The sequence below is a fragment of the Podarcis gaigeae genome, assembly GCF_964106915.1.
Source record: "Podarcis gaigeae genome assembly, chromosome: 2".
NCBI classification, from domain to species: domain Eukaryota; kingdom Metazoa; phylum Chordata; class Lepidosauria; order Squamata; family Lacertidae; genus Podarcis; species Podarcis gaigeae.
Window position 1 is genome coordinate 3,674,404 of NC_139679.1, and position 15,791 is coordinate 3,690,194.

At 43.3% G+C, this 15,791-nt stretch overlaps 1 protein-coding gene and 1 long non-coding RNA gene across 7 annotated transcripts in view; both read left to right on the forward strand.

The window, feature by feature from the left end:
• Window positions 1-4,973, forward strand: LOC310840122. Its single transcript, XR_014561822.1, has 2 exons — window positions 1-1,940; window positions 3,119-4,973. It is a non-coding gene; the product is annotated as an uncharacterized lncRNA (long non-coding RNA).
• Window positions 1-15,791, forward strand: part of LRP1 (LDL receptor related protein 1) — a 317,737-nt gene that overhangs the window by 153,666 nt on the left and 148,280 nt on the right. The gene's annotated exons all lie outside the window — the stretch shown is intronic.

Below are 15,791 nucleotides of genomic sequence, written 5' to 3' on the forward strand. Positions count from 1 at the left end.
TCCAAATCCTTCCATGAAGAATTGTAGCCTGTAAAGGGGGGGGAAGCTATTCAGCAACGGACTGAATTTATTAGGAAAACCTTTTCTTAAAAATATTTGCTTGAAAAGGCTTGGCAGGTGCCTGTTGGCAATTGATTTACACCAGGGCCAGAGAATCAGGTGTTGTTGGCCTCCAGCTTCCATTAGTCCCAGCCAGTGCTGGCCAATGGTCAGTGAAGATTGAATTGTAGTCCAGCAACATCCACAGGTTCCCCAGCCCTGCTTTAGACAGAAAAAAATGTTCCTGCCTTTGGACATTCAGTAGAACTAGAAGACCTTTGGGTTCCTTCCAACTTAGCTTATGTAATATAAACTAAGTATTTAAGTTCATTCCCTGGCCAGTTTAGTGACATGTTTAGTTCCAGTTCTCCACTCACCCACAAAGCTCAGTGGGCCAAACAGTACACACTCTCAGCCTAACCTACCTCACATGGCTGTTGTGAGGATATTATGGGTAGGGGGACCACATAAGCGACCTTGAGCTCTTTGTGGGGATGACAGAATAATGGTGTGGCTCAGTGGAGGAGCACATGTTTTGCATGCATAAGGTAATAGGTTCAGTTCTTGGTATCTCTATGTGGGGCTGGGGAAAATCCCTGCCAGAAAACCTGGAGGGGTCACTGCCAGTGGACAATACTGAGCTGGATGGATTGGTGATCTGACTCGGGAGCAGGAGCGGCTGGTGGGTCAGGGTGGACCTCTTCACCTTACCTGGATGAGGCTGCACAGGCATACTGACAGACCACAGGATTAGCACTATCAGCCTGCCTGTGATAGTCACCCTTGTTTCCACCCTGCCTTTCCGGATATTCTGTAGTGCTACTGGCATTGGGAGGGTGGCTTCCAGGCTCCACCACACCACACCAGCTGCTACTGTTTGCAAGAGGGCACATTCTGTATAATGCAATCTCTACTTAAAATTATTTTGGGTAGCAGGGCTGGAGAGGATCTTTTCCTGGAGACCTTGGAGAGTCTCTGTCAGTTGGGGTAGGCAGGATAGATGGCTCAGTGGTTTGAAAATACTAAGGCAGCTTATTATACTTCCAGACTGAGCTCTTTGAATAAATAATGAATGAGCCATCTCTGTTTCCTGCATGTTGTGTCTGTGCTTGCAAAAATATGAGGAAGTTATCATTTACACGTTTGTCATCCTGTGGGATTTGTTAGATGCCTCAAGGACCAAAAACAACGTACATAAATATTTGGAGACTTTAGGGGTAGCATTTGGAATTCACGACCTTCTCAGAAATTGCCTACTAATGAAGATTTCCCCATACAAATATTTTTAGTCAACTGGGCTGGAAGATGTTGCAATTTTATTTTCCTTTGCTGTAAAATGAGAACCCAGGGGACAATAAACTCAAAAATGTTTGCTTTTCATTGTGCAAGAGTCAAATTTTCCAGCTCCTAAGGCCAGCTAGGTAAAAGGAGGTTAACCCAGAAGTTTCCTGTTTGCTAAATTCTCAGTGATAGCTTAGTTTTGCTTATTTCACTCATGGATTTTAAGCAATCTCATGATTTTTAAAAGCTTGACTTGCAGCATGACCCTTTGTATGCGTTCTTTGAACTAAGCTCCATTGAGTTCTGTGGCAGTTACTCTTAAGTATATGTACACAGGATTGCTGCCCTAGGCTGTGTCCACACAGTAGTTTAAATTGGATTCAATGCATCCCATAAGTGCATGTTTTTCACTTCCTCCACACAATGTGGTCGTCATAAAAAGGGCATCCCATGCTCGTCCTCATTTAATTTGGATTTCCCTAATCTGCAGATAATGTGATAAGGAAGCACGGGGGATGGGGGGGCGGGACCCTAACCAAAATATCACATGCTACTCAACTGTAGATGTAGTAAAGCACATTGTGTAGGTGAGGTTTTTTGTTTGTTTGTTTGTTTGTTTTGTTTTGTAGCACCCTGCTTGTGGTTAACGCTTAGCTGGAATGAAATATTCAACGCAGCAATAGAGAAATTAAAATAGTAATTTATTTGTCAGACAAATAAATGAGAGGCACAGTGGTATATGGTTACCAAGCTCTGGCCTGGCCTCCTGCCATTCTGGCCAGCACTTATATTTCCTTAATCCAGCCCCCTTGCTCCTCCTTTGGCTGCCTCTGTCCAATCAGCCTGGTTGAAATTCCTATTGGCTGTTTGCTAGAACCAATCACAAAAGATACACCCATTTCCTTCTGTCCTTTTATGGGACACAAAGAGCTATATATTCTTCCATCTATAAATGACAAATAAGTAGTAATATATCTTACATGTGTCTCAACAAGGAATCTTAATTACCAGCTCACCTCTTGCCCTCCTTGCCCTATTGCCTTCCAAAACAGATGGTTAATCTTAAATTTTTATCTTCAAGGATCTTTAGTTCACATCAACATTGAAAGATCTCCTTCATTTGAAGGTGTCTAAACAAAAAGGCCTGACAACTATATATCAGGAGTGCTCGATGGCGTCTCCTGTCTGGCAGGAGGCTGGGCTCATTTGCCCTTCTGGTCTCCTATTGCAATATGACTCTATGAAATAAGAATCTAGCATTTCTTAAATCCTTTGCATAATTACATTTAAGCTAATATATTTCATACATTATCATAGGTAGCCTTTTAAAAGAATTAAACCTTCTCAAAGTGAAAAGGAAGGAACAGTTTCCAGCCTCAAAATAAAAATAGAAAGAAGCTTCTTCTTCTCCAGCCAAGCCAGTTGCCTTTTTCACTGCTCTTGGCCTTTTTAACCTTAGGAAGAAGATATGGCTCATTTTACTGGGAGGCACATGGTGTTATTTTACTATTTACCAACCCTTAATTTGTTTATCTCTGCTTTTTTTATCTTCTGTAACATGCAAGGTCAGTGTCCTCGCTCTCAGCCTGTAATTCCCTTTTTATGACTTTGAGAATTGTTTTCTGCTATAAATCAGGGGGCCCCCTTGTCTTAGGAGGAAAAACATTTTGCCAAGGTTTTTTAGTCTTCTGCCTGGCATGAAACATTTGAAAATCTTTAAGCTCATTTTAAGATTCAGGCCCTGATCAAAATATAGAAGCTTTGATAAAAAATGCAGGCTTATGATTAGATGCCTCAGTTTTGTTTTTAAGCATGTGAAATGATGTTTTGCTGGGTACCATCTATTACCACTTCCTGTACTTCCATTAGTGAAATACTTCTTTGTGGGCTGCTGATGCAGCCAGGTGCAACACACACAGAGCTGTTTAATTTTTTTAAAACCTGCTGCTTTCTAAGTCTGGTATATCAGAAAAATTATATCTAAAAAGTAAAATAAAAACTGACCATGTGACACAGGTAAACAAACACCTGTATGCGTGCCTACAATGGACCTCAGGAAGGGTGGGTTACTAGTGGGACTAGATTTTTAGTATTATATTCTAGCCTGATGTTTTGTGCAAGTCATCTATATTGGAAGATTTGTGTCTCAAAAATAGTTTTGAAAAAATTAGCTAGGTGAATAGTTAAAACAGATACCTGTGTGCATGTCCACAATGGACCTGAGATTTCCAGAATTCAAGAAGGGTGTGGATGTACTAATTGAGGGGAGGGGACAACCCCACACAGTGCAGATACATTCCATCAAGCACCTTCGATTAGTGTGGGTTGGAAGCTTTGAGACATAATTCCACTGAAAGCTGTCGAGTGTGGATGAACACGCACAAAAGCACACATGGAAAATTCATATCTCTATAACCCATGTGTGCACTGACACTGGTGTCTACATTGCTCTATTCCCTTATCTAAATGGTTGCAGAAGGGCCATAGCTCAGGGTTAGAGCATCTACTTTGCATGCAGGAGGTCCCAGGTTCAATCCCTGGCATCTCTAGGTAGTGTTGGGTCGGACCCTTGTCTAAAGCCCTGAACTGCCACTGCCAGTCAGTGTAGGCAATACTGTGCTGGATTACCAATAGTATTACTCAATAAAAGCCATCTTCCTATGTTCCTGCTCACTTGTACTTCCTTTTAATCCTAGAATCTATCTTTGCGTTAACTCCAGTGTTAACTGTTGTTCACCCTGGGTCAACTGGGTGCTCTCACTGTTGCACCCACACAGTGCCAATCTCCCTGTCTCCCTGCCACCTCCCTGTCATCTGCTCCCAGCAGTGATGCTTCCAAACTCTGTGGCCATGTTTTCTTTTGCCAATAAGTCCCATCTATGATGTATGACACAATAAAGGATTTCCCCAGGATAAGGCAGAAGCCAGCTGGGTGTTTCTGCAGCCGTATTGGAGGATGCCTCTCTACCCTGGCTGGCTTCCAAGTCAGCATGAAAGACCTGAGAAGTTGGATATGTTAAGAATACAGTTAATACATACTTTCATTAAAATACGACAGTATACTAGGGTGAGGATGAGCCCTTTATGAGGACAGATTGTCTTAAGCAGCTGTGCCTGGGAGAATACTGGATTTTCCTCCAAAGATAGATAATTTAATATGTGATACAGGAGAGTAAGGATCTGATTTTTATGTTTATTTTTTTTTGTCCTGGGCCACATAATATACAGCATAGCTTGTCAATTGGAAACTGGGTTTTTGTTCATACAGCTGTGGGGATCAGGGCACAGAGTAAATCACTGAATTGTATTATAAAATGATAAAGATCATAGAATTGTTGAGTTGGAAGAAACTCCAAGGATCATATAGTCCAACCTCCTGCAGTGCAGGATGATAATAAATCTAAGAGCAGTGCTCTGATTAGCATGTTTGGGGTAAGATGCCCCCAAGTAATCAGTTGGCTTCATATAAAATGCCAATAAATACATGTTCCTATTAATGGGGCACATAAAGGGTGTGAAGTTAATCTGCCAGTGACAACCACCTAAATAGACAGGTTTTTGAAACTTGTTTGGAATATTTTAAAGTTCTTCTGGTATCTCTGCCCCTGAAGAAGAAGAAGAAGAAGAAGAAGAAGAAGAAGAAGAAGAAGAAAGCCTAGTTTCTCATTGAAGGAAATGAGGAGAAGCTTAGACACAGATATAAGGCAAGGCTTTGCCTCCAAACTCAAGTAAAAGAGAGAGAAAATGGTCCAGTGTCCACCCCAAGCTGCATGTACACACGTCATCTTAATTTGTGCTGTTGTGATGCCAGTGAGACAACCAGATGCTCCAGCAAGTCCACCTTAATTGGAGGGCGGGCAAACAATGAAGCAGCCAGCCTTGGGGGTCCTCTTGTCACTTTTTCTTCATGTCAGGGCCTGCGCTTCTACTTTCAGACAGAAGCGAGACCAAAATCCCTGAGGAGTTCAAAATGAGTATGGTGCGTGGCAGACTGACAGCTGGCTGTATATTGTACACGCCAAACAGGAAAGGGGTCATTATCCTGCCTGAGGGGGAAAGATGCAGCAAAAAGAAGAAGAAGATGATGAATTGTGACCCAAACAGGTGCTAATGATGATTAGAGAACATGACACTGGGTGCACCTGAGACCAGCTTTGAGGGCGTGTGTCAAAAGCGGAGGGAGCAGGGAGGACGCTTCTGCTATATAGTGTACCCCCCAGATAAACTGCTGTTTGGAACAAGTAAAAAGTAGTATGCCCTTGAGCATGTGCAGAGTGCATTCTTCATGTCGCTCAGTAATCACAGGCACTCTGTTACCTCTGGGATTTGGGAATGGAGCTGTGAGTAGGGCTTCTAGATGAAGGAATTTCAGCTGATCTTGAGCCCTGGTACTTCCTATTTTAGAATTTATTCACTGCCTGTCTTTACCCATTACCTTGTGAGATTAGCACCTCCTATTTATTTGTTTATTTTCAGTATTTCTTCTGATTCAGAAATCACAGATGGGCACCATCTAGAATCTAGAGTACAGTTCCAGGTGTACATTTTGAATTATTTATGGATTGTTGTTGTATGTGTGGGCTGGAAATGCAGCCCATTCTGCTCTCATAGAGCTCTGCATAGGGTGTCAACAGCCAGGCACCCCCTATCTCAGGGGTTGTCAAGCTTTTTGGACCAGTGGGCACATTCCAAACAGAGTGCTGAGGGTGCCATTCTCAAAATGGCTGCTGAGAGAGTGCAGTCATTGCTGCTCTCCCTTATGTTTACCACAGAAAGTCCGCCATGTCTTGCTGGTGCTAACTGTGGAGATACTACAGTGCTACCTTGGGTTAAGAATTCGTTCCAGAGGTCCGTTCTTAACCTGAAACTGTTCTTAACCTAAGGTACAACTTTAACTAATGGGGCCTCCCACTGCCGCCACACCGCCACAGCGCAATTTCTGTTCTCATCCTGAAGTTCTTAACCTGAGGTACTATTTCTGGGTTAGTGGAGTCTGTAACCTGAAGTGTATGTAACATGAAGCGTCTGTAACCCAAGGTACCACTGTATTGTTAACAATAGAAGAACCCTATTTCCTCAATGCCAACCCTGAACATAAACTTAGGTTGCAGTCCTGTATCCACTTACCTTAGAGTAGCCTCATTAAACACAAAGAGACTTGCTGCTGGAGAAGACATGCATACCAGTGTATTGTAAGTTGGCTATGCTGTGAATTCTTATTAAGTTCATGGACATCAGCTTCAGCACAGCAGGAAGTTTTTTAAGCCTCTTTGCAAAGTTTTCATATTTGCATTTGACATTTGGAGAGGAGGTTTTAAAAAAACAAAAAACACCAAACATCCACTTGCACTTATTGTTCAGTAGTATTTGCAGAAAATAACTACTAGGGAGTACCTATCTCAGACAAACCCACCTCAGAAAATATGCATCCTGGTTGATGTGGGAGGAAATAAGGGCAAATATGAAGTTTCCAAGGACTACACTAGAAAATAAGACAGAAATAGGAAAAGTGGAGTAAAGGGGAAAGAAAGATAGCAGTTCTTTAGAACCCAGAGATTCCTATTGTCTGGTGTCCAAACAACTCACTTATCAATCACTGCTTCACACATACACTCACAGCAGGTTAGAAACCTTCAGTTCTGAGATAAGGAAGAATGATTCTGGAATAAAGAAGAAATGGTAAATTGCAATCTCCATCTTGGAACTCATGACCACAACATCCATCCTAGTTCTTGCACTCCGCACCCCCCAATGTCCTTCTTTACCCCTTGCTTTGCATAACGTATTGTCTCATGAAGAGTTCTCGAGAACTTGAAAGCTTGGCAGATGTTTGTGACATTCTGGCTGGTCCTAATAAAAATATTGCCCAATTTTGGCTTTTGAACTTGGAAGTTGGAGCCTGCTCAATCTGAGTTGCCGTCTGTGTACACATTACTTTTCACTCTGGCTCCAGTGATCTTGCACCACTGTTGTTTGAAGCCATGTACACACAACATTAGCCATAATCCATATCTATCCTGCAGTTTCTTGAGAAATACTGCTGTTTGATGTGCTTGCCCTGAAATCAGGTTCCATCTGATTAGAAAATGTAAGCCACAGTCACTTTGCAGTTAAGCTGAGGTGGGCACCTTTGAAACAGCTCATGCACATGTGCAGATGGCAGCGCATGCACAGACAACAGCCAAATCAAACAGGTAATGCACATTGCATATATGCAAGTGCAGCTGCTTACATGTTCATAGGCTGAGATATTTAAGGCTTGTGTCTAGGAATTTGACATCTTTATTTAGGACCATGTACCCAACTATATCATGCTGGCTTCTTTTTTTTTTAAAAAAAAAACACCACTTCACTGTACCAAAGTTTCTTCCTCCCTCCTTCTCACACACAACCTGTTTAATGTTTAACGCAGGGGGCAGGCAACCTAAGGGGCTCAATATTTTATGATTCTATTTAGCTAAGATTCCTCCATTGCAGGGGGTTGGACTAGATGACCCTTGAGTCCCTTCCAACTCTACTATTCTATGGTTCTAATATGCCCACTTTGGGCCTGTGATGGAAATTAACTCTAATTTACAGTGGTGTTTATGATATGGTTACCAGACGTCCTCGTTTCCCAGGGACAGTCCCTGGCTTTACAAATCTGTCTCCAGACAAAATCCGTCCCTGGATTTATATTTTAAGTGTTGTAGATTTATTAATAGGGAATGAATATTGCGTGATTGGTTCAATGGCGCAAGACATATCGTATGGGGACTTCTGGTGAGGCAAAACAGCAGGTGCCATGGCAGTGAGCAGCTCCTGAAGCCAGCCAGAGACAATTGCGCCAGCAGGCTGGCTCTGGGCTGCTGAGACTGCCACTGCCAAGGGGGAACCGGGGATGCCCGGTGCGTCAACTGGGGGACCGCTGACACCCCCCCCCCCGTGACCCAAATCGAGCCAGGAGCAAGAGTGCCCGGCCACTCGGCTGACTGCCCAGCGGCACTCTGGGGCCAGAAAAACCCCAGAACCGATGCAGGGAGAAGGAAGAGAGAAAGAAAAAGGACAAAAAAGAGGGGAGCCCCAAACTTGCTGCACTACTGCCACTGCCATTGACAAGGAGAGGTAGGAAAGCACCAGGAGGGCAAGGACGCGTGACTGAGCCCAGGCCCGATCCAAGAGAGCACTCCGGTGCCCAGAGGAAGGGTGCGTGACAGAGGAGACCACAGAAGAGCAGATATTACTTCTTATTTTTTTTAAAAAAACAACTTTTTAAAAAATAACTTTTTAAATCTCTTTTAAAGGGGGGGGGGGAGTTTCCCTGGATTCTGGTAACCTTAGTTTATGATACTGGTACCAGGACAGGAATTAAAAAATAACAACAGGAACAATCCAACGGTCTGTTGTTCAGAGGTGTTTCCTGAGCCACCTGAAAGTCATTGGTGGGCCACCCAGTGGCCGCCCTACATAGCTTTGCTTCAGGATTTTGGGAGTTGATGCAAAGTAACAGCTTATTGCATTGAAGCGATGCTTTTTGTGAGTGTCTTCACTCTGTCTGGGATCAAGGTGGCTCTTTTGACAACTTGCCTTTTGCCCTCTGTAGCCCCTTTTCTGGTATGTTGCAGAAGCAGCTGAACTCTTCAGAGTGCCACTGAGGCCCAGGGCTTGCTTCTTTTCCAAATTTCCCAAAGTTCTCTGAGACTGTGCCAAAAATCAAAAAAGCTGCCTGCTCTCCCCCCCCCCCCTCTAGCTAGCTAGAGAAGAGAAGAAGGAGAAAATGATTTTGGGGACTGAGACTGGCGATGGCCAGGGGTGGGGAGAGAGAGAAACTATTGTGTAAGGGTTAAAATAGGTCTTGCTAATGTAGCTTTCATAAAGTTTCAGAGGAAACCTTGGCTTTTGGCTTTAACTATGAATGAAAGCAGAAAATAATAATAAAAGATGGAATTTTGAACAAGGTAAGAGGGAGGGAAGGAATGGGGGGAGGAAGTTGAGAAGAGAAAACAAGCCAGCAATTTGAAAAACAAAAGACTTTGAGAGAAGCTAATGCTTTCCAGCTGCAAAAATACCAGACTGGGAAGGGAGGAGGGAGGTGGTTGGCTGTCACTCTTGTTGCTGTTGCTGCCTCCTTCGTTCCTGTTCCAGCCCATTTTAAGAGCAGAGTGTGTTCAAAATCCTAGAAGGAGTTGGGGTACAAGCCCCAGGAGCTGGTTGCATTCAGCAGCTGCCTTCCCTATGGAGCATTAGCGGCTCCACTAGGGCTGTGCTGGAGAATGGAAAGGTTGCAGAATGCATCCATGAGTTTGTCTGCCTCCGACTTAGTGTAGGAATGAAGCTATCTCTAAAAGTTTTGCTTAAGTGTGAGAGGGAGAAAAATAAGAACCTGGCACATTTGTGCTATATTTTATCACAGGTAAAACCCTATGCTCTCTAGCAGCAAGAGAAACACCCTGATAGTTTTGTTTTTTTTTTTTGCCTTCTGTTTTGCCACACACAAAAAGAAAAGTAAAGAAAGTGAGGAAATGAAGGTATTTCTGGATGTAGGGTAGAATAGCTTTCAGTCCTTGTTGTTGTTGTTGTTGTTGCTGTGTGTAGAATAGTTTGGAGAGTAACTTTACTGGCAAATTAAAACAGCATGCTGGGGGATCTTGCAAAAACAGGCCCCTCCCCCAAGTTTGGAAATGGGAAGCAGATCTTGAATTTGCATCGTGTAAGAACTGACATATTCATTGAGTTTACGATTTGAATATTCATTTTTCATGTGCTAGGTCCGGATATAAGAAGCCAAAGAGTGTAGTTGTGCCTTGCAAGGTGTTCACTGTTCTACAAGAAAATTTGCTTGAGCAAAGATGGGACAATCTGCAGTTGCATCCTGCATTGCAGATCCTGCATTGCGCTTCCAGTTGTGTGATCTTACAAGCTTTTGTTGGCAACAATTAACTCTGTTTCATTCATGAAGTGGATAACAGAATTGTAGAGTTGGGAGGGACTCCAAGGGTCATATAGTCTAATCCCCTCCAATGCAGGAATGTCAGCTGAAGCATCCATGACAGATGGCCATCCAACCTCTAAGGCCAGCCTGCCTTATGGTTTATTGTATTAGGACCTAGAATAGTTTTTCATTTATGTTTTTCATTCATTTAACAAACTGCAGCTTCCAGAATGTTTGATGGGAAGCCATGACAGTTTAAAGTGGTATCATAGCACTTTAAATCTATAGTGTGCATGTGGTCTTAGTGCCTTTGGAGCTGCATCAGTAGTTTCTGGAGGCTGCAGGAAGGGACCCAAGCTATGTTGGAACGTATGCTTTCCATGCAGAATGTCCCAGGTTGAAACCTTGGCATTTCCAGTTAAAAGGATCAAGAAGTAGTGAGAAAGGCAAATAATCTGACTTGGAATAGTGTAACTTTTTTATTTATACTTTTAAATATTGCAGCCGGAGACCTTGAAAAGAGCAAAGTGCAGAAACCTGAACAAACACCAATATGTATACAATGTTACCTTGGTTCTCAAATGCCTTGGTATTCAAACAACTTGGAACTCAAACACTGCAAACCCGGAATTAAGTTTTCTGGTTTGTTAACTTTTTTCGGAAGCCAAACGTGCTCCGTTTTGAGTGCTACGCTTCCGTTTTGAGTGCCACACTTCCATTTTGAGTGTTGCGCTGAGGTCTGTCTGTTTTTGCTATTTATTTTGCTTTTTTGTTTTGTTTTTGTGACTGTGTGGAACCCAGTTCAGCTACTGATTGATTGATTTTGTGACTGCAGTACATTGTTTATTGCTTTCATTTTATGGATCAATGGTCTCGTTAGATTGGAAAATTCATGTTAAATTGCTGTTTTAGGGGTTGTTTTTAAAAGTCTGGAACGGATTAATCCATTTTGCATTACTTTCTGTGGGAAAATGTGTCTTGGTTTTAAAACCCTTTGGTTTTGGAACGGACTTCCGGAATCGATTAAGTTTGAAAATCAAGGTACCACTGTAAAATTCTTGCCACATACTGGATTTATGTGGTTTATAATTCCCTCCTGATTAGGGAAAACCATATCAGTACCCTCATTGTAATCAACTGCAGTTGTAATCAATTGCACCCCCCCCCCCCAGTTCTTCAACCACATTGTCAACAAACACTTCCCAATAACTAAGGGTTTAGAATCTAATCTGTTTGAGCCAGAATATAAATTTGGTCTGGCCTTTTTATTCAGCCCTGGTTTGATTACATGTTGAAAACAAAGAATTTAAGAGAATTTTCAATCTGATAAGGGAAAACAAAGGGAAGACTTCGCAGGAATTATGGAGGATTTAAAAGGATTCAGCTGCATACAAAAAGATGTATATTAGGAAAAAATAGCACTAAAATGCTGTTATTTATCTTTTGACTTGTTCAGATCTTTTGGCTTGTAACAGCATAGATAAAGGAACGATAGAGATGAATAGGATTGCCACCTCCTGTCTCAGATATGAGCCTTAACTTCTTTTAAATCTCCAGGGCCAGAAGTTCTTCAAGTGTGATTTCTCACACAACATATATTGCAGCAGTTCTTTCGCTTGGTGCCTTATGCCAACCTTTGCAAAGCTGAGACCCTCTAGATGGCTGGGGCTGATGGCAGATGTAGTCTAAAACTTCCTGGTTGTCCAAGGATGCCTGTGCCAACTGCTTTAGTAGAGACTTTGCTTGGATGTACATGAGGCAGAAGAGTGAAATAGTTAGGGGAGCTGAATTTCTTAAGCAAACAAATCCTGTACCCTGTTGAAGAGGCAGCATCTTTTCAAGTAGCTTCTCCTATGCCCATTGGTGAAGGGAGATGCAGTTTTGACTGATGGAGGTGATTTGTTGCTGCCCTTCAAACAGAAGTACATTTTCCCATGCTGGGTGGAAGCCATGTGGGATGGGGTGGGGGGATGACCAAGGGCTTCTGCAGCTGTTAAGTTTGGTTTGAGAGCCAGTGTGGTGTAGTGGTTAAGAGCAGTGGACTCATAATCTGGGGAACCGGGTTCGCATCTCCGCTCCTCCACATGCAGCTGCTGGGTGACCTTGGGCCAGTCACACTTCTTTGAAGTCTCTCAGCCCCACTCACCTCTCAGAGTATTTGTTGTGGGGGAGGAAGGGAAAGGAGAATGTTAGCCGCTTTGAGACTCCTTAGGGTAGTGATAAAGCGGGATATCAAATCCAAACTCTTCTTCAACATGGACTATGAAAAAGCCAGTTGTTTTAAAGGAAAGTGTTGGCTGCAATACAACCTGTTGCTGGTTCAGTGGAGTGCCAGCTGAGGTTCAGGGAGAGAATTATGCCAAGTGAGAAATACTGCAGCTGGGGTGCTGAGAAAGTTTTTTCCCTGCTTGCAAAGGACTGCCTTGAATTCTGGTTCCCATGCAACAACTGCATCATCATCATCATCATCAATAACACAATTACTATATTTAAAATGAATAGTCACATAGAAAGGCTCACCATCTCAAGGTTCCCATTCATTTATTTATTTGAATCACGGTAGTCTCTAAGTGGTGTAAAGGACACATGAACATATGAAGAGCTCTGCTGGATCACACCAGTGGCCCATCTGTAGTCCAGCAACCTGTTTTCACAGTGACCATCCAGATGCCCATGGGAAGCCTGCAAGGAGGACCCGAGCTCAACAGCTAATACAATAAACAATAAGACCCAGTAATATAATACTAAAAATGAGTTAAAATCTAAATGGGAATGCTATAAGAAATAAGCATAGTTAGGACCAAGCTGTGCTTTGTAAGGTTTTCTGTACAGTGGTACCTCTGGTTATGAGCTTAATTCATTCCGGAGGTCCATTCTTAAGCTGAAACCGTTCTTATCCTGAGGCGCGCTTTTGCTAATGAGGCCTCTCACTGCATGCGTGCCTCTGGCGCGTAATTTCCATTTGCATCCTGGGGCAGAGTTTGCAACCAGGAGCAGCTGCTTCCGGGTTAGCGGAGCTCGTAATCTGAAGTGTTTGTAACCAGAAGTGTTCATAACCGGAGGTAGCACTGTACAGTATATAAATTATTATTGGGAAAGTTATAGAGGTCCAAATTGCAGTGGTTCCACCATTTCCCTGTTCTGTAATTTGCGTTCGGTTCTTTCTTCTCATTTGGAACACCTAAAAGCAATCTTGTGACTCTGACTCAAAAGGTGGTTTGCAGCCAACTTTGACGTTATTTTTCTCTAGCTTCAACCAGAGGCCTTTCCCCTCTGGTGCAGGAAACTGCCTTGGTCCTTGTGCCTCCTTCTTTTGTGCAAGATATTAATGAATCAGGGACAGGGAGGCTCAGAACAGATTAAGCAACAACAACATAGCTTGGGGTTGCTTAACCATTATAAAAGTGCAGAGTCGCTCTTGTGGTCTGAGAGGTTGGAGCTGACACCACGACACCATATGGGAGAGTTTCCAAAGGGAGTGACTCAGCTTAAAGCACTGACCAGATGTTAAAGGAAAATCACTGCCTCTTGCTTGATTTCTCCCTCCTTCTGAGAGAAAGAGATTTGGCACTCAAGCAGTATCTCTTAACTCTGTCACGAACTTTGCCCTGCATCCCCCAGAGCAGCTGCCTGCCTGTGGGGTTTAATGTCCCACTTGGGCCACAAGCCTAGCAAAGCGGTTTAAGGGCATATCACAAGACGGATGAATGTGCATCTTTTAAATTATTTTAACACTTAGCCCCTAAAAGCAGCTTCAGATCAAAGATGCCGACTCTTGAGGCAAAGTGGCTTGAAATTACGATTCCCAGCTAGATTAGCGATGGTCTTCATCTGGACTGGCAGATTTATTCACTGGTGCTTGTTTTTGCTGTCCTGTGGCTCAGGCCTGTCTAATGTTCTTCACCCCAGAGCAGCACAGGGCAGGCCTGGGATATCTTGGACATTGTACAGTGGTGGTCAGGGGGCTCCTGTTGAGACAGGTGACCAGGCAACCATTTTGCAGGCTGCTTCAAAATGAAAAAGCCAGGCCTTCTTAGGCTTTCTGTTCAGAAAACTCAAAGCACGATCAATGGGCTGTATCAACAAAGGAAGCCTCTGCAACAGACTTGATACCATTCCTTTGCTGATTTGAAATTATATGCATAATTTCTGGGTGCAGTTTCCATTCTTGTTTAATTGATGTGCCTGTTTCCTGTCCAGTATAGCTACTATCTATGTGTACTTGGATGCTTGTATCTCTGCTTCTCTAGGATGATTATCCCATAGCCTCATACCATATTTTACCTTAGAAGTGTACTTTTAATCCCTGGGGTGCAGAGGTTGTTGGGGTACAACTCCCATCATTCCTGGTCACTGCTGGGCTGGGGCTGATGGGAGTTCAGTATCTGGAGAACCACAGATTCCTCACCCCTGCTCTACCCTTTCCTGTCTGTCTGTCTGTCTGCCTATCTGCTTTGAAGTCATCAAAGTGTAAATATGAATAACAACAATATCCTTCAGGAACTTGATTCCAAATGAAATTTAATCAAAAGCTATCTGAACTTTTGCAACTTGAAGCCACTTGGTGGTGGTGGTTGTTGTTTTAAGATAGAGCGGTGTGTCTCTCTCACACATGCGCACCAACTCCAAGTGGCTGTTCATAACTTATCCTTCCTCCCAGAATTCTCCTAATGGAATTATGTTGTTGCTGCTGCTCCTATCCCCCTTGTAGCTTGCATGTTGCAATTTACAAGCCTGGCGATTCCAGTTTTCTGAAGAACAACAGAACACTAAAATTGTTTTTCCAGCCGAGTGGAGAAATTTGTTCTCCCCCAGTATGCTAATGAAAGGCAAATTTTGCAGTGAGTCAGTTTTTACTGTTAGCAAAACTGGCACTTGGTTCTTAGCCAGTCATCCTTGGAGGGCACCAGGCAGCTTGACTTGGTCAACAGTCCCTCGTCCCTTGAGACAGAGCCTTCTGCTTTGAGGGAGCGGGGGCAATTCATGTTTCCATTACACAGTGCAGAGAGAGAGAGAGAGAGAGAGAGAGAGAGAGAGAGAGAGAGAGAGTCTACTCTGAGACATTCTTATCCCTGCAGCACCATCAGACCTACCCAATACTGTATTAACATTCAAGCCAGCACACATACATTTGCTATGGTGGGTAATTGGGTCTTTCTTTTGTCAAGCTTCATTATTGGGGCCAGCTTAGAATAGCAGTTCCTTTGCATCCCAGTCAGTGACACAATTGTATGCCGCTGCTTATTGGAGTCCAGAGGGTGCTTCCTGACCTTTTTAAAAAAAGGGGGGGGGAGCAGGGGGAAGAAGTGGAGAGAAATCAGCAGATGAAGGCCCTGACATATGGAGCCTTCTATTGGAGGCCAAGGAAAATCCCCGTATCCAAACATGAGGAATTAGTACCCAAAACTTGCTATACACACTGCAGGTTCAGATATCCAAACAGCTGGACCTGTGTATAGTACTGTAACAAATAAGCAGCCTTAAACAAGCCTTACTTTATTGTGTTTTGCTGGTTCGCAGCAGCCATTTCTCCACAAACCATGGGGGAGGCGGGGAAGAG